General features: G+C 38.9%; 1 long non-coding RNA gene across 1 annotated transcript; it reads right to left on the bottom strand.

The window, feature by feature from the left end:
* Positions 1–19,273: 19,273 nt before the first annotated feature.
* Positions 19,274–23,499, bottom strand: LOC146586252 (uncharacterized). The gene is made up of 2 exons (XR_014897824.1): positions 20,338–23,499; positions 19,274–20,243 (listed from the first exon to the last, which is right to left on the bottom strand). It is a non-coding gene; the product is annotated as an uncharacterized LOC146586252 (long non-coding RNA).
* Between the last annotated feature and the right edge of the window lie 4,146 nt (positions 23,500–27,645).

The raw sequence follows: 27,645 nt of genomic DNA, 5'->3' as shown, positions 1-27,645 counted from the left end.
CCTACTGCAGAGATCCCATGCAGATCTCTGGATGGGTGAGCATGGTGGTTTTCTGGATGTGTACAGCCTGAAGATAAGCATACCACTTATTTTCTTACCATATTGCTGTCCAGGGCTGCTGCTACGGAGCCCCTCTCTCTATGCAATGTGTAGCGTGGTGGTAGTAACGATGCTGTGCACAGAAACACTGCATCTCCCATCTGTCCCACAAATAACAAGAGCAAAGGCTAAGGTGGGCAAAGCAGCTTCTAGTGGAATCGTTGTGAGACTCTTCTCTTTCCCTCTGCTTCCTTTTCTAGAGAGTGGAAAAATCATTCTGCTGCACCCTTGCTGAGGGTGACCAGCTTCCTGTGGGTCCCCTGGCCAGGCATATCCTTCCCCAAGTTCCCATGTGGCACTCAGTAGGTACTTTAGGTCTGGGAAAGTGAAGACGAAGGTTTTCAGGAGGGTTCAAGACCACWTTCATTCATGTTTGACATACAAATATTTGCATCCCATAGCCGGATTCACTCCTACAGTGCCACCTTCCTAGCTAATAAGAATATTGCTGTTTGGTGTTAACAGTTTGCTCTTAAATTTGAGGGCAATTTGGAAAGGTAGAAATAAAGGCATCTGATCATCTGCCTCTACAAATCTCTCTAGAAAGGCAGCAGGTTTTTGAGGAAAGGAAAATAAAGGCTCTAAAATCATTTGACTCAACAACAGGTTAGAAATATGTCAGCAACATATAGAAAAAGAAYTAGATCTCCCAGAAAACAGTTTTTAAAGTAATTAATTTTATTAAGGAGAGTTGAGAAAACTCATGAGAATTTGCCCTTATGGCACAGGAGGTTAAAAGAGAATAGAAACCTAACTTATTAAAATTTAATCTCCAGAGGCAGTTCACATAATTATTAATCATATAAATGCAATAATCAGGTGAGTTCTGTCTTCTCTAATTTCACATGATCATCATCATGTGCCAAAAATGACATTTTTTCCCTCATATATAGAACTACCAGCAGTATGCATAAGTGTTTTTATTAGAGATAAAAAGGCCTCAGAAGTGGTGACAAGACGGACAAGTCAAATGAAATAGCCAAGAGCGTCCACATCAGTCGTGCTGGTTCTCACACRCTCCTTCCCACTCCTTTGGTAAATGGTTAAAAAATTGAAGCTCAAAGGCATGTAGTAATATCAAGTACTGTCTAGGCTAAATAAATACCAGCAGGGAGCATAGTCTCTCCTCCTCTTTCCTCAGATTAATCTGATTTACTGCATCCTTTCACAAATAAGCAGCAGTTAAGGTGCAGCCAACTGTCCTTAATAAGGCCTATTTGTTTCCTTACAATTTGAGCTAGGAAAATTGGTTAGGCAGGRCTTGTTCTTTTTCCCTGTGAGAGCAAATGAAAATAAGGAGTTTTCCCCAAGTTTTGTAGGAACAGCTAGGTTGGGATCTCTAGTTAGAGCAACCCAAGCACAACTCTGCGTGCTCCTAGGTCCACCAAAGCCCTTCTTCTATTGGCTGGAGAAAGAACTCGTCCCTCCCTGCAAGGCAACCTAGGAGCTCTCAAGGCCACCCTAGAGCAGGTGGCTGGGACAGCCCAGCCACTGCTATCACGGCCTTTCTGGGTGAGAGCAGGGACTCAGCAGGGACTTGTTGCTCTAACAGAGAGGCTGCTTCTAATTTCCCATTATCCATAATGAGGGAGAATGAAAGCCTTCATTAACTCCTTCTTCGGAGGAGGGAGGTTAATCACCTACCAAAGAGACAGCCACATCTTGAAAGTGTGCTTTTTGGTTACTGCTTCTTCTTCTTTAGTATCAGGCTAAATGGAATAGTAATAATAATAAAGAAAAGGRATAATAATAATAACAACAGAATAATAATAATAAGCCCGTAGATGCCTAGATATCATGGGCTGGTTTGAAAAACAGTTCTTAAAAACASTATTGTTTTCCTATCGATACCACAGACGGCTCTTTTGCCTTTAGAGTTTCCCCATGTATCTTATGTTGCTTTGTGGCAACAGGACTTGTTCTACCCACGAGTTCCTGCTCCTCAAGGAGCTGCTCAGTGATCACTGCCCTTGTCCTCACCTTTTCGGACAGCACATAGCTGTCCTCAGCCCTGTTACCACCTCAACACACTTGCAGCTTGACAAAGTGTCTCCTCCTTTCCCACAGCAGACAACACTGGTGTAATCATTTCCACAAGAACTTTTGTTTCATTTTCATGATTTCCTYKATTTGATGGAAGACAGGAATGATCACTGCTAATGTTAACATCTCACAGGGGCCCAATGTTACAAACCTTTCCTTACACATGAAGTTTTACTTCAGTGACAGTCCTTAGATGAATAATGAAAATTTAATCAAGTAAAGGGATTACAAGATCAGACCCATAGAGAGTCTCATAAACACAGTAAATGTCTTCAATTTTCTACACACAGTTGATTGAGTCTTCTGTTATTTTTTACTATGGAAATACTGAGATCACATGAGCCAGGGCAAATGCAGGTCACAAAGATTAATACACAGATTTATCATGGCTATAGTACACAAATGTACATTCTGGATGACCCAAAAAATAATGAAACCTAAGACTGAAGTATTTATAATAAGGGAATTTTGATATTTTAAACAGTTCTGCTTTATTTTATAATGCTCCATTACCTCACAAATAATGTAGCTGTCATAACAAATACTAACAGTGATAGATACTAAGAAAAGTTGGATGGTGTGCAAAACTGTAKATGCAGCTCAAGTCTCAGATCTGAATCAACTTTAAACTTAATAGTTCTTGGATTGCTCAGCCCTGGTAAAGACCACTACAGTATTTACTGGCTTACAAATCTAATCTGTACTAAATAGCATATAGTAAAATGTAATGCTTTTGACCTGAGTAGATTTCTTTAATACTGTATATGGGCTTTATTCAGACCAATCCTTGGGGTTAAATTTTTATCGGGAAGACTCATGCAGACCTCATAAGCTTTTCAAAGACCTATAAAAAAAGTCAAAGGAAGAATAAAGTGCCCCGTCATTTGCTAGGATGCCTTCCATCATTTCTGAAATCAGAACTGTTCTAACTTCAGGTTCACTGGAACCATTTTAGGTAGGGTCGGTAGCATTTCCATTTATTGAGCATGTTCAGACTGGGACCTCATTTTCAGCTGATTATGATAGGAAAATTCAGGCAGCAAGAACCAGCTCTGAGGTCAGACCAGGCTSCTATGTGTCTAGGTCGGTCTTGAAAAACTCCAAGGAGAATGACAGCACACCCTTGGAGAGCAACCTGCTCCGCTACATGGCTGTCCTTATGGGGGAAAAGTCTTTCACTTTTTCCAGTCTGAACCTCTCCCTTTTCAGCTTTTACCTGCTGTCTCTCTTCCTCCCACCATGCCCTGCTGTGAGGAGCATGGCTCTGGCTGCTTGATGACCCCTTGTAGGCACTGAGGGGGCTGTTTGGTGCCCCCAAGGCAATCCCTTCCACAGGCTGAGCAAGCCCACTGCCCCCAGCCTCTCCTCATGGGGCAAGTGCTCCAGGCCTCACTGCATTGGGGACCCTCTGCTGAGCTCACTCCAGTTTGTCCATATCTTTCCTGCACTGKTGGCCCACAATTGGGTGCAGTACTTCAGACATGGTCTGATAAATGCTGCCTGGCGGAGGATGATCCCTTCCTGCAATCTACAGGCCATGCTTCTGTCTCTACAGCCCTGGTGCTGTTGGCCCCTTTGCTRCCAGGGCACTGACTCATGTTCTGCTCACTGTCCACCATGACTCTCAGGGCCTTTACCACAGGGTTGTTCCCCAGCCCCTCCATCTGGGCTTGTATCATTGCAGGGACTCTTTCTTCTTAGGTGCCAGGCAAGTATCTACCTCAAAGAAAACTGCTACAGAAGATTTCAGGAAACTCATTTTAACTATTTACGTGAACAAGAAACAAAGGCGAAAGATGTCTTTGTCCAASTTAAAAAAATCCAGGAACATTTTATTGAAGCAACAGTCATTCCCGAGTCCCTGAGATTGAGTCCCTGAGATTTTGTCGTCCTCCAAAAATACCCCCTAAATGTGGCCAAGTTGTCTGATGGCTGCAGGAGGTTGAGGGCATTTCATGCTTGAAATGCCAGAATGTTTTTGGCAGAACAAACTGTATCATGAAACCAAAATGTTTCATGGGGAGCTGGGTTCCTGCAAAGCTTCAGGGAAGTGTCTCGTTAGTCTGTTAGCGCTGAGCTCTAGCTAGGCAAGCTCTCCTCCAAGCATACACACCATAATGCTTTAACGTGCTGCAACCTGAGAAAACCTAAATCCAGAATATGTGCCTGGAACTAGGGCTTCRTGAGACATCGTTCAGTTTTCCTAGCTTCCATGCAAGTTAGATTTGTTGTGAAGAGAAATTYTTTTCTATTTGGTTCCTGTTATTCCATATAACTGAGGTGTTCTGGTTTCCCATAACACCCACTTGGATCACAGTTCAGCTGTAAGAGGCTGGATTTTCTTTGGACTAGAGAAGTGGCATTCTTGAACAAAATCAAGGAGTTGCTTGCAGACACTTGATTTTCACTGAAGAGAGAAAACTGTCACTGCAAAACCTGAGATGAAACTGGCTGGGCATCACTTGATGCTAGGCCAGTCAGCTGGACTGGGGSAGATCAGTCCAACATCAGTAGAAATAGACAGTTAAGATCATGGAAATTAGTCATCTGGCATCAGCCAACTTGCAGCTCCAAGTGCTTCAGGGACTGCAGCAAATGTTTTCCTAACTTGCAGGGGACTGACACATATGGCTGATGCTGTTGGCTTTGCTAAAGGTAAGAGAACATTAGTCTGTGCATTTAGGCACTGACCATTTATTTGGGATGCTGGGAGACATGCATGAATAACTTATTCTAGGGGGTCTCCTTCTCCTCTTCTATAATTTTGTGACATCAGCTGCCCTACTTACATAGAAATGTTAGGGTACCAGCTTCAAGCTCTCAAAAGTTAGGAAATGCCAAAATTCATGCCATTCTTATTCACCTCTCTCATGCTTGGGGTCATGTTGTGTTTTACTGCCTATACATCAACCAAAGCATTAATTAGTTCAAGCTATGCAAATTGTTTTAAAGAGCTAAAAAGCCTCGTTTGCAATTTAAAATAGGATCCAGATGCCCTCATCACTTCAAGAGAGAAAGAAAGGCAGTAAATGGTAACTTATTCTCATGTTAAATGGCATGCGTCCAAGTTGAACTTGCATATAAAAATAAACCTCATGAGTTCATTGTTCTGAACTTACAGCCAAATGTCCTGTTTGTCTTCTGTTGAGTTTGAATGTTTTGTGACTAAGTTGTATAAAACATACTTTAAAAAAACAGTAACAGTAACTAGCGAAATCTAAATAATATAATGATTTATTTCTTTGTTCACTTCTAGTCATTGCACAACATTTGGATCTTTTGATAGCATTAATTTGAAAATAGCCTAATTATTCATTTATTTCTCCATTCCCATAGAAACTCAGACAGCAATGATTCATTTCTAAGAATTACTAAGTCCCTAACCATGCAATTCATACCATTCTTCTCTACAAGGCTCAAATAGATAGCACATTGCCTTGCAAAGAAAGTTCACCTGAAGGATAGATTTTCTATTTTTGTTTGACAGCTTCACTTTCCTGGAAATGACAGGCCTTACTTTTTCACCACAGGTGATTTGCAAAAAAACCTATGCACCATAGCTGGTATGTWCTGCCTTGGTCAGGAGAGAAAAAAAATGGATTTTCTACGTCAAACTGGAAGCATTTGGGATGGATGCTGTAAGCGAGATGGGATCATTCAGCTTAGAACAACTGCATCATATACCACAAGAAGGGCAACACACCAAGTAGCATGAATTGAGAGGGTTAAGACCCTGACAGTCATTCACCTGACCCAGGTTGGTCCTCATCTAACATTTAGCACATTGTATGGTAGAAGAGTGACTTCTCCAGAACACTGGAAAAATGAGTGAAAATGGCAGCTGACACAAAAGTGTCAGACAGAAACCAGACCCTTTCCCCACTGTCAGGACCCCTATCTCTGCAACTGACCACGCATACTCATCATTTCTCTGGGAGCTGGGCTTCAGCTCCTGGTGCCAGACCCTCTCAGTCCTTAACCTTCATGCCAAGACCATGAATAAAAGTGATATTTGGACTAATTTTGATGGTACTCAGGTGCTGAAGAACTTGCTCAGTCACACTACCTAAAAATATCAGCTCTGTTGCACCACAGGACAGCTGATGAGAAGTACTTAAAGCTTCAGCAACAAACTATTGCTAAATAACTAAATAAAACCTGTGCAATGAATGGTTTCTCTGACATAAAGAGGTGAGTGTAGGTCATGAAGACTATGCACCCTCAGCACTGTAACACAAAGGTAGAGAAATATATACCAGCTCCATCATCTCCCGTAGTCCTTTTCCCTCATAAAGATGTGGTAGCAAGACTAGTTTAATGGTGCATAATGCACTGTTGAATTGAAAGATTGTTTTGGCTCCCCAGGTTTGTCAGCTAGATGTGAGGAAGTGGGAAACAGATGAAGAAAACATTGCACAACTGCTATCTGCCAGGTGACTATAAAGCTATTTAGTAGCAYTGAAGAGCAGCTCTGCCTGTGACATTCATAAAGACATATTCAGAAGTTTAAAATGGCTCCTAGGTTGCATGATCAAGTCAAGAATCTTGAATTATCTTGAATTTCCAGATTACAATAGAGAGGGTATGGTCTTTGGATGATGGAAGGAAATGCTGCAACTAATCCCTTTTCTGCTGCTTGGCTAGAAAATAGACACTAAGTTTTGACGGCACTTCATCACAGAGCAATGGGGCAATTCTGCTCCAATCTTATCAAGTCAAATGACTGAATTCATGGAAACTTTGAAGATTTCCATTTGAAATGACTTCAAAATGAAATTCAAGTATATAAAAAAACAAGACAAAAAACCACAAATTTTGTTTTAAAGCTGTTATTTGTAATGACACTTATTTAGGTAATGCTACATTTAAGCATTTTGTATCCATATTAAAATATCTTTTTAGCTTTCATATGAAAATGCAAGGTAGTTATTGGTTAATAAACAATTAGTAAATAATATATCTCTATACAGATGAAGTATAAAATTATTCTACAGGTATAATAGAAACTAAAATGGCACTTGCAGGGATTTCTCCCACCCTTGAAATCTGTACATTTAGTGAAATTGTCAGCTCTCAGTTTACACTGCAACCAACGAATTTTGATGGGAGTGATCTATGAGTAATTGTCAACACAGCRAGGAACAGATTCTTAGAGAAGTTCGTTAATGAACATGAAATTGAGTGTATATCAAGCACAACGAGTTCTTAATGAGCTTGTACATCTCTGTGTGCGCTGTTAGTCAGATTAGTAAAGATACTTGATATGGAAGTATCTTCAAGATCAAGAGCAGAACTGAGCAGTGAGCTCTGATTCTCTTATGAATGATGCATAGATATTTTGGAGTAGATTTTGCTCTTGCTATTATTAGTCATTACTAATGTATCATTAAGGTGTACAAGATAATTTATAACAGGCAGAATTTGTCAAGTACAACATAATTCCTGTCACATGATGCTGAGAGTATAGAAGTGGTGACAGCTACAGTACAGTAAAAACAATACAAAAAGACATCATTGGGGTTCTTCACACTGACATGCGATCATTCTAGCARTCACAGCAGGAATTGGTCATGCAGAAGGAAAGTATTTTCATTTGATGACCAAATGCAGAAAGGAAAAGCCCCATGGGTTTGATCTTGATGTAGTAGGAGGTGGTAATGTCCAAGTTGAAAGTATAATTTAAAGCGGAAATACTGTAATTTCAGTATCTGTAGTATAATTTAAACTCCTCGTGGACTGCAGGCACTGCTTTTAGCTGTGGTTAAAACTAGGAGATGAAAGGGAGGAGGATAAAATGGAGAGCAGGTGACTAACCAGGAATTTCCAACATAGACAAGGTATCTAATTAGTGAAGTGGTGCATTGATGTGGCAGCTTCTACTCTGCCTTAAAATCTAAAGTCATGGTGACTGAGATATCAGAAAAAGGTTGCTATAAGCTGGAAATATGGAGTTTTTTTYCCCCAGAACATGGACTGCTTGGCTGTTATCTATTATAGTATATATTTTATAGAGCTGGGGAATATTCCTAGTCCCTGAAATCTGAATATTATGAATTTATTAGAACAGTTCTGGCAAGCCTTTTGCACATCCCAATATCATAATTTGTAGGTACAGCTTGGGAGTTAGCAGAGGCCACAGACCATTCCCAGGTGGCAGTCTGCAGGCAGCCAATCTGGTCTGGGGAGAGTGAGGGAATGTGATAGCATGAATGTGCACCGTCCTATGCCAGCTGCTCTGTGCTGAAAACAGTCCTGGCCATGTTTAGGCTATTATACAGATGCAGCCCTTGGATCCCATAAGTAGTCAGCTGGCTAGGAAGATGTGGACCTAGATGAAGAAGTTTCACTTTGATTTCTTCTTTCTTGCCATGTCTGATTTCTCAGGAAGCCAAAGTACTAAGGAACAACGTATTTCATCTCTTCAACTTGGACTGCTGGATGTAGCCACTGGAAGTCAATACACTGATCATTTGTAACTTAAAATTAAGTAAATATATTTGACTAGACAATACCTCTGGAATGGTTTGGGTTTAACAGCTGGTAGTCAGCTGCAGCAGAAGTACACAGAAGATGGTAAGACCATACCTTTTTATATTTTATTCATATCCAACCTACATCTGCCTAGTCTCTCACATGTAAACAGGATGAAATATTATATATTTCCACAACTGGTAGGATAAATTGTTCATTGAATACAATGCCAGTTTTGTACAGGAAAAGACTTCGTATGGCCAGTCCCCGAGTTCAGTGTGTTTCATGCATTCAGCACAGGTTTCCCGTTTATATGGTTTTAGTTTATGTGATTCAGCCAGAGTAGTTTGACAGAGCATGAGAAATCCCAGGCTCAAACTACACAAGATAGCATCACTGCTGCTAGACTGTGAAGACGGCTTGAAACTGTGACGGGATTTGCACTGACCAGCCAATCAAGATTGTGTATAAGCTGCCTGTTCATGGTTTACAGCTTCTTATAGCTTTTTATAGCAACAGATGCTTTTAGTAGCAGCTTTAGCCAAATCAGTGTTTCTCCTTCTCTGCATGGTCCAGAGCCTAAAGACTTTCCTTTCAAAAGGAAAATGTGGATCTTGTTACTGATATCCCAGGCCACAGCTATCTCAAGAGTAGGTCACTGAAATATTTTTTACCATGGATGTACATTACATTAAAAATATCTGAAGATGGAAACTGACAACTGTATGGTAACAGATGTCTTCACAGAAGCATGAAACCAGTGATCTGCAAGAGGAACTAATTACCTTTCCATATAAATTATTGCCTCTCTCTCCAGTAGTGTTGCAGTCCACAGAAGGTTGAACTGTAGTTCTCAAATTACAGGCAGAAAGGGAAACCTAGCAGCAAGCTACAAAGTTGGAATTTAGCCCACTGCTTCATCCAAAATAGTCTAATAGGGTATATATCAATCTGCTGACCTTCAAAACGTATAGTCTCCAAGCCGAGCCTTGCACAAAGGTCAGGAAAAAGARGGAATGGGGCTGGGGCTGGATCTAAGGGAGAATGAGATATTATTATTTAATTATCATTTGGGATTTTTTAAAGGGTTCATCTYGGTGAGCTGTTGTCTTGTATTCTAGAATTGCGTGCAAGTTTTTAAGGAATGAGAGGAAGCAATAAATACTGGTTGATGTTGTTGGGGGTAGAGGTAAATATAACAGGCAAGGATAGCTGCAGTCAGGCTACAGGGACATACATCAGTGAAAGAGTGCACAGTGTAATGGTCTCACAGAGTTTCATTTACATCTGTAAAGAAAGACTGTTGAATAACTTTGAAGGAAAGACATCAGTGATTGCAGAGCAGCAGAGGAGTTGAGCCAGAGGACAGATGCAATCAGGATCTCTCTAGGAAAGGTTAGCTGTTGTATCAGTGCCATGATGCTCCCCAGTCTTGCCTTTGCCACCCAACACAGCACGCACATACCCCACATACACAACTGGCAAAGCTACAGTACGCTCCCAGTCTGGTGCCCCCATGAACCAGCTGTTGGAGAAGAAAGGATGAACAGCCAGGCAGTGAGGTTACTGAAAGCCCTCTGTGGTTGTTAAACACCCMACCCAGTGCCTAGGCTTCCCTTTGACTCTTGGCAAATACTTAACGCAGGGTTGGAAAAGAGGGAGAGGGCTCCAAACACCAATGTCCATGCTTGAAGGCTGGGCACAGCTGTGGTATAAAACATAAAATAACGGAGAAAGAGCTACTTTAAAAGTAGAGCTTACATTAACTCGTTTTCATCTATCCCTCCTGCTCTCTCGCACTTACTTCATCTTTTCCAATCAGTAGGGACAGATCATAAAGAAAGATTTTTGGGCTGGAACTGATAACTTTAGTTTGCCAAATAGATTCAGAYGAAGGCTTTTTTAGGCATGTTGTAAATATAGCATTGCTGCAAATAARCCACAAAAAGGGCTTTTAGGGTCATTTTCCTCTTGCTATCCCTGTCCCCTCCCATTCACATAGCAACACATTACATGTTTGCTCTCCCTGTAGCCATGGCTGCATACACAGTCCAGTGACAGCAAATGCAGGAGACTTTTCATGGAAGCTCCCACTACAAGCCACTGTGGCAGAGTAGAGCAGGAAAATTTCTAGCTCTCACATGTGCAGCGAAGAGCAGCATCTCGGGGTGGCTGCAATGGTTATCATATTTTCAGAACACTGCAGAGTGTAGGCTTACCACAGCRGGGTCACTGTGTCACTGGTTACCGCACGAAGTAAAAGATGACAATTCAGTAAATTATTTGTACTGTGGTATAACCAAAAACATGTTTTTACTTAGCATATTCCCTGAAGTCTCTAATTGCTCCTCTCCAGCTTTTTACTAGAATAAACACTTTTGTTAGTATGTAAAGGAAACAATCTGTCTTTGGGTGTGCTTTTTGTTTTTTTCCAAGGGCTGCCCACAGGGATGAGTTAGGCTGATCCAGAGCTGAACAGTGCCCTCATTTGCAATAGTGCAAATCCACTGACTCCAGAATCTCTGATTTCCCCACCCACACAGAAGCACTGGAATAAATTATTCAAAAAGGCCAGCCCTCTTTTTCTCTTTCTTTTCCACTGGTGTGGGAGAAATAGGGTTTGAAGTGGACAGAGCACGCCTGCTCTTTCGGAGCTTTGAGACTGAGAAAACAGACTCACTYATTGCAGGAGTCTATATAAATAAGAATCTGGGAATTAAGAACCAGTTTCTGGATGGCATAAGATTTGTCTCTAATTTTTTTTCCCCTTGATGCACAAAGACAGCAACACTGGTCAATAACTTAGCCAATATTTTGCTGATGACTGACAGCATGTGCCTTTGCTGGAAAAGCAAATGTGGCAGTATCACGACATATCTTTTTAGGTAATCAACAGAGCAGTTCACAAAATTAGAATTGTTGGCTGATGGGGAGGGAGTCACATCTTCAGAAACAAAAGTTATCCACACCTTTAGATCAAGCAATTCCATTATATACTAATTAAAAATCTAATGTATCTTACATCCTTCATCTAACTTCTAATATAAAAGCCAGTATTTCCCTATTTATATCAGCTACTACACAATCATTTGAACTCTGTGTAAAATGCTACTAAGACTGAATTACTATGTTATAATAAAAACCTGTTAATATGCTACACTAGGCTTTCTATTAATAATAAACAGGAAAGCTTCTCTCTCATCCCACTGGAACAAAGTTGGCCAAATCCAACTTTATAGTTTCCTGTTTGCATTCCTCTTTTGTTTCGTCATTGCTCCTAGTTTTACTATTGAACCACACTGTTTAAGTAAAATAATTTTCTTATGTGATGAGAGCTCCTGTAAATGCTTTTACAAGACTTTGCATCATCCTTCCCAACTATTCAGCTGTACCTCTACTGGCATCACAGAAGAGCTCTAGGGCAACTGAAAAATAAAACCAACATTTGAAAAATAATCAATTTATCACTTCCATTCTACTTGGATTTCATTTCTTTTTGCATTTATCATARGACTGGCTATACCTCTGCAGAAGGAGAGATGTGCTGTGGCTGGAATAAATAAGAGCAGGTTAGGATGGGATAAGGTATATACAGTATCTGTTCACAAAATGATGTCAACCTCCTAGCCCGCTAAGTGAGATCCTATTCTTTTACATCCATACTTTTCACAGTAGTAAATGAAGTCTCCTTGGGGATGTGCCATTGTGGGGCTATTTCCTCCACTTGACCAACACTGAACACTGAGATATATATTAGGAGGTTTTAAATGCACAAAGATACATAAAGAGTTTCTTTCCAAGATCAATAAGGCATTTATTTCTGGCTATATGAAGTCCCTGTAGAAGAATCATGCTGGGAATAGATGGTATAAGTGAGACAGGAGMGACATGGAGAAAGGGTAAAGAGAACTTGGGAAATGAGAGCTTGGAAAGGAAAGGAGGTAGAGAAAAATAAGCATGTGGAAAGATAGATCATCATTTGTCTGAGAGCATGGATTCTGCTCAGTAACAGCACTAATCCTCATGCAAGCAGACAATGCAGTTACTGCTTTCTGAAGGAATTTGTTATCAAGCAAGTAAATATGTAAAAAAAAAAAAAAAAAAAAAAAAACAGCACACAAACCTCACCAAACACTGCACCTAATTTTTATGTGGGTGTTTGGAGAGGGATGCTTTTTTAAGTAACCATGTCAAGGCCTTTGCCTGCGGGCTATTGTTGTCCACAGTGACTCTCCATCTGTCTCAGACTTGCACAGGGAAGAAACCACATTCATCATTATTGATTACTTTAGGTCTTGAAGGGCTTTGTTATGGGAAAGGCCGATGTCAGCATAAGACAATAGATATGGTAAGACCTTCCCTAGACTTCTTTGTCTAGGCTCAATGGGTGCCTCAGGCACTTTGTGTATATGTCTAAACTAAACATCAGTCAGAAACCTGCCATGTCCACGGCATACAAAAAGCGGGTATCTCAATGCATTAGCGAATTTCACAGCCAGGGTCAAGTTTACTTTGAAGACTACGTTGTGAAGRGAGAAATGCCTTGGATTTTTAACACAAAGGTCAGGGCAGTCCATTTCTAGGCCTCAGTTTCTTAAAACTGAAGATAGGAGCCAGAACTAAGTATTGCAACTGGGACTTTCAGATTATGAACCCTCACTGCCACTGTAAATCACCCGTACTCACTTGTTGGGTGTAAATCCTGTAAAAACATTGGGCAAAGCTACTCCTGTTGAGAGAGCCCACAGGACTTAGGTCTGTAGGAAAAACTTGGGTTATAGAAAGATGATGTACAAAACTAAAAGGCTTTATAGCATCCGCAGTACCATTTTCTATTAAGTTTTTGTTTTCTCTATTATCAGAACAAAGAGAACAGCTGTAGCTAGATTCCTTGCATTTTAAACTCATGCCAAATCAGAGCTAAAAGCCTCTATCCTTTGGCTTCCAAAATGATTACAAAAAGTYATTCCATTTTTGGGAAGGCAAAGTGATGAGAAGTGGGGACAAATATTTAGAAATATAYGGAGAAATTAATCAGAGAGATTTCTCCCATAAGTTGTTTTCTCTTCTGTCTTTTTCCTCATTATTCTTCATATGCACAAGTGTGCCCAGCACATTTAACTCCATTTAACTTCATGATCTGTGAAATTTTCTTCTTGTTTTTGATTTTTTTCTGAAGGTGAAACATGGCATTTTTGCTATCTTGAAATTTCAATTTAGGCAACAAAGCTCAAAAGATCTAATTGTAATAAGTACTAAGGGATAACTCAGCTAAAAACCTGAGTTCTCTCTGCAGAGAAATACAGCTCTAATTCTTGTACACTTCTGCATTACCAGCCTTTGGATGTGTGAGCAGCCTGAGTTACTAACACAGCCACGAGAGGAAAAGTGGGAACACAGAGAAAACTTAAGATGGTAACCTAAAGACCTACTTAGGTCTACCTAGGTCAGCCATCTAAAAAGCTGTCTGTGTATTAAAACAAGCTCTCAGTTGAGAGGAAATATGTCACCTACTAGATACAACTTTTAAATTAGAAGTTCTGTTGTTTCTGCAAGTTCCACTTTCCAAGATTCATTTCTAAATTATATCAGTTCACGAAAAAAATGAAGTGTCTGAAGACTGCCCCACCACCACCAGAATATTAGAAAAACAGAAGTAAACAGTGTTTTATTAACAGCACTCCATGATTCAAAATCTCTGCAGCTGGATTCATCATACCTCATAGACTCATCAGCAGATTTCCCATATTAGAGTGATTGCATGTAGCAGGATGCATTTAGACTTGCACTACCCTCCCATTCAGATGAGGGACGCTTCTGCCTCTCAAGAAACAGAGAAAAGATTTTCAAAGCCGGAAATTTCTGAGGCAGTAAGTAGGCATTTCCTAGTGTTGATAAAAGGGTGATTTCCTTTGTSACACTCACTACCTACATAATGTTTGGCCAACTGCTTCTACTTAAATAGACTTGATAGTAGTGGCTAAAGCAGAATAAGGAATGAGATATTGCCCTGCCTTTAAGCTTTAAGCTTAGCCTTTCCTYTTCAGGTATTCTGAAGTGCTTTGCACTACTATCACCACGAAACCGTCTTAGAAGAGCAGTGAAGCAAAGAAACCAGGGTAGCATTTCTATCAGTGGTTTCTTCAGTGATGCAACCTACTTCATGCATTAATAGCCAGGACAGACATTTCAGACAATAACTGAAGTCCAGTTTGCGGGTATTTTAAAACCTGAATCCAAGAAAGGCTTTTGTGCCAAACTAAATCAATCTAAACTCATCACTACTTGATTGTCTGTAATCACAGCCATTTTTGCACACATGCATACCCCAAAGCCACCTTGGCTCTGCAGGGCACTTCAGTGCCTTGGTATTCACCAGCTGTCATTCTCACTCCCAGTACAGTGAAGCCGCGTCTGCATTAGTAAATGAAACAGTGCCTGGGAACATTTCTGACAGCTGGAATACTTTCATCTGTACTAATAAACCAAGAGAATGGCCCAAGAGTTTGGCCCATGTCAACCAGCCTTCTCCCAAGCAATTCCTGAGCATGATTTGAGAGCTGGAGGGTCCCAGGGACCTTTCACAGCAGACAGCATGCATGCAGTCACCCAACTGTGAGGGTAACAAAAAATTACTTACATAGATGTGAGCCGTTCTGTGCCGGTCAACTTCAGTGCTCAGGATCATCCCTGATCTACTTCATTTATTAATATAAATGTAGCTGAAGAGAGCCAAATCCAGTATATTTCTGGGCATCCCTAATGCTCCAACAGTACTGACGCCAGCGCACTCAAGCTGGGTCACTGTGCAGGAAGGAATGGTAGCTTGATAAAGCCAGAGACAGAGAGCAAGTAAAAGAGCGCCTGCATTCAGCCTGCTGCCTACAGTGCTGCCATGGTTTGGTGAAAGGTCTTGGGTTCTTGTTCCTGTCGTGGAGTTGATATTGTGCATTTTTTTTCTAACGACTCTCTAATGGATATACAGCCCCCAGGATATGGAACAGGMAAACAGCAGTAATTGTGTCATGGCAAAACAACAAGCTCTATGAAGCTCTATTTCCATTTGAAGGGAGAAATTTTTAATGTTCATGAAGAACAAACTTCATACATGTCTTTAACTGTTCCAGTCAATGGCTAAAGAAAGTAATGTATGATTTAAATATATATTTGGAAAAAAAATATGGATGAATGAATACTAAATTAATTTTTAACAATTGAAAACTTCCAGGAAAAACTAATCATTTAGGCTGCTATGTGAGAAAATAARGTCTGGTATATCCAAACTAGAGCTGGATAAAACTTGAAAGATAATTCCTACATTCCCAAAAATGCAGATTCAGATTAACCAAAGTTAATAACAAATGAATGCTGATTCAGCAAATAAAAAKCAAAAAATACTTTTGAGTTACAAAGAGGCTAAGTGRTTTAAAATAAACGGTAAAGCTGCCWGACCTTTCCTGAAAAGTTAATCAAATTTCATATTTCAGGTTTAAAGGTATATATTTGACCTGAAATTAAGTTTATTCAGGTTTTCATTTTGGAATGGAAAAGATGAGCAAACAAATAAAAAAGATGAGGATAGTTCACATTAAAAAAAGATCAACTGTTGTACACCTTTCTTTTAAATATTCAAAAACAGCTTAGAGCAAATTTTGAACTTGTGTCCCAAATTATTTTTGGAAGATATGGAATGACTGACACATGAGTCATGTCAGATTCTATTATATGTCCATATACTCACAAGTTACTAGAACTTATTTTTATTATTATTTTTAATTTCTTTGGTATCACATTTTTAAATATTTTTTCTGTTATTATTGTCATAGGATGTTGATTGAAACTGCAAATGAGATGAAGACTGCATTCAACTATTCCAAAGCAATTTTCTCAAAAAATTATGTCTATTTTTGTGACATGTTATTACAGACAAATAAATATGATACTCTTAACAGGCAGGGACTTTAAATGGCAGAGCTCTGAGAAAGAGACTGAGACTTAGAATTCAACTATTTTCAGACTAAGGCAATAGCACAAATTAAATGAGGGCAGAATCAAACAATTGAAAGATCTCTCAGGACAACTATAGAAAAAAACAGAAGGAGCCACAAGGTTCCCAAATCCCAAAACATTGCCAAAGCTATACAATCACACTTCAGTCAGGCATATATTTGACTCAGTGCTTTTTTTTATTGTTTAAATATACACTTAAAATACCCACTTTTGTCAAGATTCAGGTCAAAACATGTTCATCTYGAAATTATGAGAGTGCTTATGTGATAAGATGCTGCTGATGGATACAAGGATGAAAAATAACTTCCAGGAGAGAATCTGTGATTTTAACTTTCTATTGAAGTTAAATATAAGTGAAAGAATTARCTTTTCCAACTAGTTATCTGGAATAGTGCTAACCTTGTAATAATAATGTACGAGCTATTTCAATGCAGAAACAGATTGAAAGTCTCTTGTACTCCAAGATAATTCAATAATTGTCAATGAGAACAACAGAATTGRTTTTGCTCAGTTTACCTCATGGTAAAATTGAAGTATTTTACTGAGTTTTTTCCAAAGGTACAGAAAAGCAGATTATCTACCCTAAAGTAAAGAGGTATCTTTTTCAGTAAAAACATTACTTCTSTTTTTTAGACTACCATGACTTCTCAAGTTATACACCCTTTTCCGTGCTTTACCAGACATTATACTGGYTGCTACAAAAAATTACTTGTTTTTTTTTAGTCATCACTGTCTTTTGAAAGTTATGCAACTTAAAATAGTTAAGCTAACCTTTAGTTTGATCTTTGTAAGTCATCAAAACATTCTTGGAAGCAGCACTGTTTAAGGATTGGTGAAGCTGTGATTTTTAGGCATATTCTAAAGTAGCATCTGAAAACTGAAGGTTYGTTTCTCCTTTGTAGAGATTAAATTCCATTTCCCACACAATACTTTATAACATTTTTAATCTTTGAAAAATAATCAGTCAACCACTGAAGAACATTTTCTACTGATTATGAAATGAACAAGCCAAGTAAGCAAAAAACATTAGTTAGCAATCAGTTTCCTCATCAGTTTTACCCCCAAACTGAAGCATATATTAAACAATACAATGATGGATTATTTATTAAGGATTTCAGATACACGCTCTCAAAGGCAGCTGGAAGACACAGCTGTAGGGATGGRTACAGCTTAAAAGTGTGAGGTAACAGCTTTGTTGAAGGGCTGATCTATTTATTAAAACTGGAGCTTTCATCTATTTAACAAGATCTGGAACATGCTAAAATTCTGAACAAGCCAAATTGAAGGGACAGCAGCAGCCAGGAAGGCAATTAATCTGAACTGCTGAATATTGTGTCCATTTAAATGAATTAATTGTGGATTCAACATTAGATAGTGAGTAATCAGGGTACACTCATGTAAAGTAAAAAAAAAAAAAAAAAAAAAAAAAAAAAAGTCTCTTAGGTTTCTTAGGTTTTGCCCTGTGTGCAGTGATTTAACAGGAAGGGAGTGGTGATTTGGACCTGTGGACGTGGTGGAAGGTGGCTGGCAAGAAATGCAGACTGATGTCACTGCTGCCTGACAACAATTTCCTGGCTCTGCTCAGTATTTCTTGTTGGACCGACTATATTCCATTTGTCACCATTCCCTGGATTCCTATAGTGCAGCAACAAACTTACATAAAATTAATTTTCTGATATCACATATTTAAACTAACAGTGTATTGAGCCTGGATATCCTATTTTACCTTATTCTAGTGCTATTGTTATTATTATGTAATTAGTATATTTGCCATCCATACATGTGAATCTAAAGGACTTTCAAGACAATTAAACATTTTAAGCCTTGATGTACAACCTTTTTCAGTTAAAAAGAGGATAACCAAGAATCAGGTTTGAAATGGAGCCTAAAGAAAAAGAATGATTTGTGCCAGAAAATTAGTCTTCAAATTCTGCTTTGACCTCAGAAATTCTGAACAAAATTTCTCTTGTTCAACCACAATGATTTGAGCTTAGCACTGGGACAATAAGGAAACTTCTAACAGCACATGCTCTGTGAGAGGTGAGATGACAGACTGTGATCTCTTCTGACCTCCCAAGCTATGAAGCTCTTCAAAAAAATTATCTGGAATAATAAAGTTGAGATACGAGATTGAAGATTTAGATGTTGTTATACATCCCTGCTTGCCTTACAGCAAAATACAATAGCACAGCTCAGAGAATTGGCAGAATTTGCTCTTCTCTAGCCCAGGACTCTCATGTCTCTCCTTCAGGAAGAGAAAATATCTCAGGGGTGACTCTTACCTATACCAAACAGAAGATGTCTTAATAAGAAAGATATTATGAGGAGAAGAGAATCATTTTCCACTTAATTTCTCCTCTTACATTGCAGCATTTAGGTCATGAAATGAAAAAATAGCAGTACAAGATTTTCAAGCGTTGCAACTTAAAGATGCTTCCTTGTAGCCTCCATGCTATCCACAACTCAGTGTCCCTCTTCTAGCTCTAAGAAATATCCTGTTAAGTAGTCTGTATCTTCAAGCAAAGTGTAAGTAAGTCCCAAACTATGAATTCTGCTGATAGGAGTAAAATAAAAGAAAAATTATCATTTTTAAGGGCAAGTTCAAACCCTTTTCAAAAATTATAACAAAGATATAAAGAAGACATTCCACTTAGTAAGACATAATTTCCATTTATTCTTTTAGCTCTGTGCAGGGAGGGACAATCATGTGCATTGGAATTTGACAGTTTGAGTATGAGACAGGGAATAAGGCTGTTTCTCTGTGCTATTCTTCTACATACACTGAGCTCACCTATCAATGAGCATAAAGCTGGGAATCTGCTATCAGGACAGCTGACCATGTGCAAGGTGAGCTGCACATGCAGAATAGCCATTTGTTCGAAGTCACAAGACTTTTGGCAAATTTAGCACCCTCCTATATTGCAAACATGGAGACTTGGCTAACAAGTTTTTACTTCTTTGCTGTCCACTTTTCCATTTTACAGGGTTTCTTTTCTTCACAGCATTGCTCTGACACACTGCCTCTGCCACACTGATTAAAGTCAATGTTTAAATTTGGGTTCCAGTTTCTACAGAATGTTCTTCATATAAATCCGTTCTCCTCTCTGAGGTCCTTTTCTACTCAGRGGCAGATTAGCAAACTAGGATGCAAAAGTTATAGATAGTATAGGCCATTCTTTGTTCCTTTATTTCCAGAGATGTTAAAACTTTTAAAGACCACAGTTGTGCTCAATGTCTTTGAGTATCTAGAGGGCCAATGACAATATATGTGTAACTTAAAAATTGAGATATTTGCATTTGAAAATCTTGGGCTATTGAAATACATATTTACGTTCCTAGCTGTAAATGGCCCACAGTGAAATTCTAGAGGCAGGTAAGGATGTGTTACTCTGTATAATCATTTTTCCTCAGTTTGTATTAAGACAAAGCAAGCAAGTTACTGTTACTGTTMCAGTGGGAAGTTAATTCAGCTTTGGGTAGGAGGAGTAATTGGGCTTGGCAAGATTTCTATTACTGATGAGTGAAGGGACTTAAAACATTGTGTAAACTATCAGGACTGTAGTCCGCTTGCTCAAATGCTTCATTCTTCATTCTTGACCTTCTGTGCTCCAGAGGTAACACTGAAATGAGAAAATATAAAACAGTTTGCACAGATTTGTTTGTAATTAGTTAGTAGGATAGCCAGACAGTAGCCTCAGTAACTCAGATGCTCACATTGTCTGCAGAATAGTTTCTCATATACAGAAACCCTAGTCCTCAAGTCTCCATTGAGAACCTGAGAATTATTCTTTGCACATCAAAGGTGGAGTATCAACAAGTTGGATGAAGTTGGACTGTCAAAAGGAGTTTGTGGTAGCTGGAGAACAAAGAGATTGAGTTTACTCATTTGTTTTGGTTTTAAAAGCAAGAAGGAGCATCAATCAGTCTAGAAGTGCTGCCAGTGGTTCCTGGGTAAAGCAGTGCTCTAATGGAGCTCGCTCATCAGCATGCCACTGCACGACTACTGCAGCTGTACTGGCACAGCGGCTGCTGGTTAATCCAACCACTACAGAGCAAGTGGCGGCCAGTCATGGCCGATATCACTAAGTTGTTCTGGCTTCAGCTGTCCTCCTAGCCTAGTCTCAACCCCCATGGAGCCATGGGACCCCAGAAGAACTATYTGCTCATCCTGCATGTGAATTTCTCTCTCAGCTCTCCCTCCATGGCTTCCCMGACCATGAGGCACATATCTTGTGGCTGTTTGTCAGATGAAGATTTTCATATATGATTTGTAAGATTGTGGACATTGGCTACCAATCTCAGTCACTTCTTCCAAGGTCATAACAGGCTGTACAGGCATGGATAGTCACTGTGAGGCAAGGTGGGATGGGGACCCAGTGTACTGGTTCTTCTGAGGCTTTACTGGGTGTACTGCCCAAGGAGTTACCACTGGCATAGCCCATATGATGTACCTCCACAGCCTATCTTACCATGAGGGAACTTCCTTTTGCGGCCCTAACCTAAGTGTACAGCAAGGGGCAGATAGGCTTGAGTCTATCCATGACCTATGATCTTTCTTCTTAGTGTAAAGGTAGAACTCTGAAATCACTGTGATGATCAGTACAGTAAAAATGAGCAATTTAAATACATATCTATTCCAGATGAGTGAATCTGAAAATGTTTCTTGTGACCTTTCTCAAATGGCATTCTTCATCATCAAGTAGAATTCCAAGCAGTTTAATTAGAGAAGGATTTGGAGTGGTGATGGATGAATTTGTGAGCTATTGAGGTTTTTAGGCTTTTGGATCTTTTTCAGCAATGTTCTTTAAGAGTCCCAGATGTCTGATCAACACAGAAAGTTGCTCCCCTTCACCACATTGTCCTCACCACATTAAACAAGCTGCAACTGCCTTTCTGTTTTATTCCAGTCCAGTAGTACACATTTCATCTTGTCATGCAAAGCACAAGAAGGTCGGCAAGCGAAACAGTAAAGGAGAGTGAATTTGCTCTGCCTGCCTAAGTTCAGAGGTAGATTATGCATGTCGTTCTCTCTGGAACATGACCCAGCAGAACACTGAGGTAAGGCAATTTCACAGGTGGTAGAAATGCAGTGATGTGAAGCACTAGTGATTTCAGCTTGTGCTTGCAAGCACAGATGTCATGGTTATGCCCCTCCATTTCAGGAGGCACTCCTGATCCTGAGCATCCTTCATTTAGCAAAGACAAAGAGCAGAAACTGTGAAATGAAAGAAGTCAATTACTATAACAACCCTTCTTATAGATAAACTCCCAGTGACACCCTCTATCTCTCTCCATCAGTCAAATGAACAAAGCCAATCCAAGCTATTATTTCACCCCACATCTAAACAGCCACACTTTTCCTACCAGCCAGCCGTCAGACAGGTATTCTCTTGTTTGATCCTACAGACTTTGGAGACAGCAGCTCTCTACACATAAAGCAGTAGCTCTTCATCAGACATCTTCCCATCATAATTAATTGAAGCGCAACCACATCTCCTCACAAAGATGCCTTTGGTGTCCTGAACTCCAGACTTGAACCTTGTGGATGTTAGCCAACGCATTCCTGTGATAGCCTTCTCTGGGATAGCCTTCCCACCTAGGCCATTAGGATGTTTAGAACAAGCAGCCCATGACAACACCATTCCACCCTCTGTGCATATGTTCAGAGTCTTTTCTATGAGGAAGGAGAAGTAGGTGCTCTGTACACTACAGCTGATTTCGCTGAAACCTTTAGGGGGTTTTACAGCAGGAAGCAGCTTAGAGAGTCTCTCTTTTTAGCCCGCATGCCTCTAAGATGAGGCAAGACACTTCAGCTTGCAGGCAGATAACTGGTAGTGTGAAGGGGCTTCAAATGCATCTTCTTTTCCCTTTGACTTAATTCTGAATCCCAGACTTGTTAGGTACCTAGTAACCCGGGAGACAATACAGACTTCTTTGCTGATGCTATTAAAGGCAAACCGGGAAACAATTACTCTCAAGCACTAGAAGCAGCATTATGATTTAAAGATAATGCTAAGAGGAGCCAGCCATGTAAATTTTGTTCTGATCATGTCAATCAGTCATTACATTAGCAGAGAAACCCTGGGAGCTGTGTTTGTGCCATCTCTTTCRGGCACATTACTCTCGCACAGTATGTTCCCCTCCTGTTTTGTTACTATAATCATAGGTATATTTAGCTGAATAAAAATTAGGGAAAGAAAGAGTTTACCTCATTGATCTTCTTCTCTCTTGGAGATAGAAGGGAAAGCCAAAACAGTAAGCAAAAATGCAYCATGTTTATAAAAGCCCTGATAGAGCAGGGCAGCATGAACAGCAGCAGTTCTGCTGAGCCATGGAAGAAGAAAAAGGCTATACCATAATGCTAATGATACACTTTTAAAGGCATATATCTAAAGGAAACAATAATATAYGGAGGACTAAGCTTCTAAACTGAGTAAGAGCATAACATTATTGTAGGTATTCCATCRACAGGTAATAAAGAGTTGTTTTAGATTTTATGCTGCTTTCATGCCTCATGGCTCTGTGATCTGTGTAAGTTAGAAAGTATGTGGACAAATCTGTTCTTACTTATGATATATATCCAAACACGAAGAAGGGAATAACTTGTGAAGGTAGCTTAGTAACAATGATGTCCTTTCCTGAGAACCTGAAGAAGAATCATGCTTCATGTTTTGGGGAATGTCCTTTAAAAGAAAGGTTTAAATTAAGGCCTTTGTATAGGTTTCTTTGTATCTACATTGAAAACAAGCCAAAGAACTTACTTCTAAACCTATGAAAGGTAAGCTTCATCATGCATCAAGTTCTTTATAACTGGCCATCATCTTAAAAGATGCAGCTAGCTCTCAACATATAGATTTGCATTGTATGTAGTAAGGCTGTGTGCAGCAAGGATAGCAAAGGACATTCTAGCTAGAGGACGCAGTACGAAAGAAAATTTCTTCATCAGTATCTTTTTTCCCTGTTCATAACAATTGCCAATTGTACGCACTTCAGAAGGACTAAGAGAAATGGAAAGAATTGCTTAGGAATTCAAAACAGTCATTTTTCCAAATACTGCACAAAGAGCACTCAAACTTTTACRAATACATAATAATGTATGTGATATTTTGGAGTCTAGCGTTTACAAGTACTCCCTGCAATGTTTTATTCAGAGTGTTTTTTGAAGTGAAAATTATCTTTTCACAAAACCATGCTTTGTGTCTGCAGAGCTCCTGATTTTTTCAATATGTTCTGCATACATCTATCAAATCCAGGAATGTTCTGTTTGCACCCTCYACTTTTTTTCCTTCTTTCACCAAAAAGTACCTTCATTTGCACTAGAACAAATGAAATCTATGTTTTAGGTTTTTTCCCTTTTCTTTTTTTCACTCAGAGAGCAAAAGGAAAAATAAAGAAAGAATAATCTTTATTCAACAACAAGTCATTGTTGATCCRTTTTTGTGCAGTCTCAGAGTAAATTCAAGAGCCACAGGAAAAGGAAGGTTAAACTATGCTGGCTGATCACCAATGGAAGGTCCAGTTGTACTACAGAACGGTTACAACTCAAGAGCAGYTAACACGATTTAAAATAAATCTGCCACATCAAACAAATCCAGTTTTGTTCTACAAGTTTCATTTGAAGAGCAAGTAGATGTCACATACGTAAGTAATTGTACAGCATGTTACAGGCCATATTATACTTGTACCATTCTGTACTTATTATAGGAGAAAGAGAAACCTGTAAGCCATCAGTGAAGTATATGTTAAGTTGATTAAGGACTGAAAGATCTTTAAAAACTAATGGGGAAGCTGCAAATGGAGAATCATCATTTTCATTAATCATCTAATCTAATCATCTAAATAAATACAAAATTATTGATAAAATATGCAGGTATCACAAAGGTTAGGTGAGCAGTCAAACAGAGCAGTTTGCCTATCTTGGTACAYTAGGCCCATTTAAGCACAGTATTTTTCCAAAACAAAAGCTTGGACAGCTCAGAAGAAMGAATGTGGATCTGGCCTAGACACTGGGGAATGCCTTGGGGCTCCAGAGAACAGCTAATTGAGAAGAACCGTTCATATTTAAGAGCATAAAAGATTTTTCGATGAAGAAACAAAGAAATATGATTGAGCAGCAGAGAAATTATGTTTTCTCTGTATAACGCATCAGTGAGCTCATTCCTGGAATATAGAGTCCTTTTTGGGAATCCACATTCCAAAAAAGGAGGTTGGAAATTTGCAAAGGGCTTAGAGAAGAATGTTAGAGCAGGAAAACATGACCATTAGTTTGAAACATAATAAACATAATAATGTTTATGTTTATTTAGGAGGTATATTTAAACTACTTAAGTTTGTTCAAGAGATTAAGAAATTCCTTGATTACAATCCACATGACTGTACATCTAATAAAAGTAATGCCTATTGAGATACACTAGCTAGATGTTGAAATTTGAGAAATTCAGTCTAGAACTAAAGTTCAATGAAGGTAACTAATCATTAGTTATTAGACTTGTAACAGATTTTCCATTGCTTGAAGTTTTGARGACAAAAGTGAATGTAGGATTCAGTTTACTCAGCTTAACCATCTATGGAGCGTTTGTATTGCTGAAATGAAAGAGAGCAAGCCCCAGTCAAATACTCCTRATTACACATACCACGTAATGGTTAGCTCACTCCTTGGCTCTGCTTTGGACCACTCCGTGTAGCTCTCCCCACTGCAGTATACACTCACCATGGCCAGTTCACCAGTTCACAAATGCATAAGCACATGCCCAGGAGCTGCATCAGCTCAGTATCCTCCAATATATTCAGTGTAGAAATTGATACAGTTTCTCTAATGATAATGGAATAATGCAAATTTACCTCAACTGAGGAAATGTTCTATTATCTGGAATGAATAAATCCATCAGTTCTGCTCTCAAACAGCCTAGCTTCCCTTGTCTATGCTTATACTAACATTCTTCCCACTATGTTATTCTACTGCACCTTTCACAGTTTTATCCTTCAGCACCTAATATTCTAATTCTGGCTACCTCCTTCAATCCATCAACCATTCACACACAAGGAATTCAAGACTGCTTCAACTGCTAAATAAAAAAAGCTATCTAGCAAGGAAGCTGATGTTACAAAAGAAGTATTGACTGATTATATATTGTATGTTCCTTGTTTTACAAATATTTATACAGCACATACTGAAGCTATTCTATTCTCTAGTTTTCTTTTAATTTTTCAATACTCTATCCTAAGAATTTCAGCATTGTTCTTCAACAGTGTAAAAGTCCACAATCGAAACATTCTGTACAGATTCAGAATGTGTAACAAAGGTTAGACTACATCATAAACAAATGGAGTGGGAAAGATTTTGGGTTCATTAAATAGTTTTAAAAATTTTTATCTAGTTTTGGTGARGGAAAAACAAACTTTGTAATACGTTACTCAGAAAGAAAGGGAAGATGTTTATTTTTCTGTCCGCATTAAACTGATTCTTCTCTCTTTATCCTTTTCTTTTGCTTTTTTATTAGTTGAAAAAAATGGGGGGGTAATAAAAGAGAGAAAAAGAAAATATATAGTATTCTATCTAGTTTCAGCATATAGGGGTTAAAAAAGTAGAGGTGATAAAATTACAATTTTGTATGTAAACATTTTCAAAGTCACTAAATTAAAAGTCTTAACAAAATGAAAAGTTCTTGCAAAAAGTCCATTGTCATCAAAATACTATTTCTGCATACACAATATTAATTTTAAAACGGATGTATCACTTCTACACGCTATCTGAACAAGGCCCAGAAGTTTCTGCTCTCAGGTACAATTATAACTCAGAGTAGAAAGGATTTGTGATGGGTGTCTAGGTAGCCAATAGTGAATGGTGAGTGCTCAACAGCAACCACTTGCAGGAGGGAAAGCCCAGCAAAAATGGTTTGGCTCTCCAGTCTCRGTCTGAGTTTGCAGAACAGGTAGTTGGAAGAACCTTCTTTCTTTTTGACCTTTCATTTAAGAAGATTCAATATGGATTTCTTTGAGACAAAGAAATGAATTCAAAACTTTAATTTTACAGGGTCACTTAAATCAGCATAACTGCACTTCAAATAAACTGAACACCTTTTAGAGCTCTAAAACTGCCTCTGTACACATGCAGTATTTTAGCCATATGTAATAAGAATTTTTAGCAATTAATGGTTTGCATATCCTAGAATGACCACAATACATTAGATGTATTCTGAATGAGTGATATAACCACAGAGTATAAGGTTGTGCCTGGCTGCTTGATACTGCATGTAACATATATTAAATAAAATCTGCAAAGAACCCTTTCTTGGTTACAATCAGGAAATATGCTCATCTTGTTTTTGCATGATGTCAAGAGTGCATTTCCTTTAATAACTAAAAAGTTATTAATAAACTTTGATTATTAATAGCCAAAGTCTCTGCAGGTAAAACAGTAATTTCATATCATCACATGGCTTCTTGAAAGGTTTTTTCTTTGAAAAATAGAACTATAAAGGAAATACATCTGGAGGCCTGTATATTGTTTAAAACTGGTAGTAAATAAATGATTTTTAGGTGCTTTTGTTTTTCCCATGCCTGGATGCCTGATGATCCTCCCAAGAGCTCCATGAATAGCGATCACCAGTCAAACATGTCTGCCCCTTTGCACTGTACTGTACTGTCATTAATGTTTCTACRCAAATTATCATGACCTCAGATGGCCATTAAACCAGAAGTTGCTGACATGACAGATCATAAGAACTGAAAYCCAACTCTTCATGTTAACATGGGGCCCTTAATCTTCTGTCTGACACACATTGTCCTTTAATTGCTTCCTCCAGAAGATGATAGCCTATCCTGTGAATCTATATATTTGGACACATAATTGGAGGGCAGTCAGTATGATGGGCCAGGATATTGGAATTTGTGTTACTAATTGTTTAAGGTAATAGGCAGGATAATAATTCATAATATGCTAGTGGTAGTAAATGTCATCACAAAATACATTAGACRCAGGAGGTAACTGTCAGAGCTGCTTGGAGTATTTTACTCCATTTG

This window comes from Rhea americana, unplaced genomic scaffold, assembly GCF_003343005.1.
Source record: "Rhea americana isolate MKP2758 unplaced genomic scaffold, rheAme1 scaffold_7, whole genome shotgun sequence".
NCBI classification, from domain to species: Eukaryota; Metazoa; Chordata; class Aves; order Rheiformes; family Rheidae; genus Rhea; species Rhea americana.
Note: the sequence above shows the minus strand (reverse complement) of the source record. Positions and strands in the feature narration are given on the sequence as shown.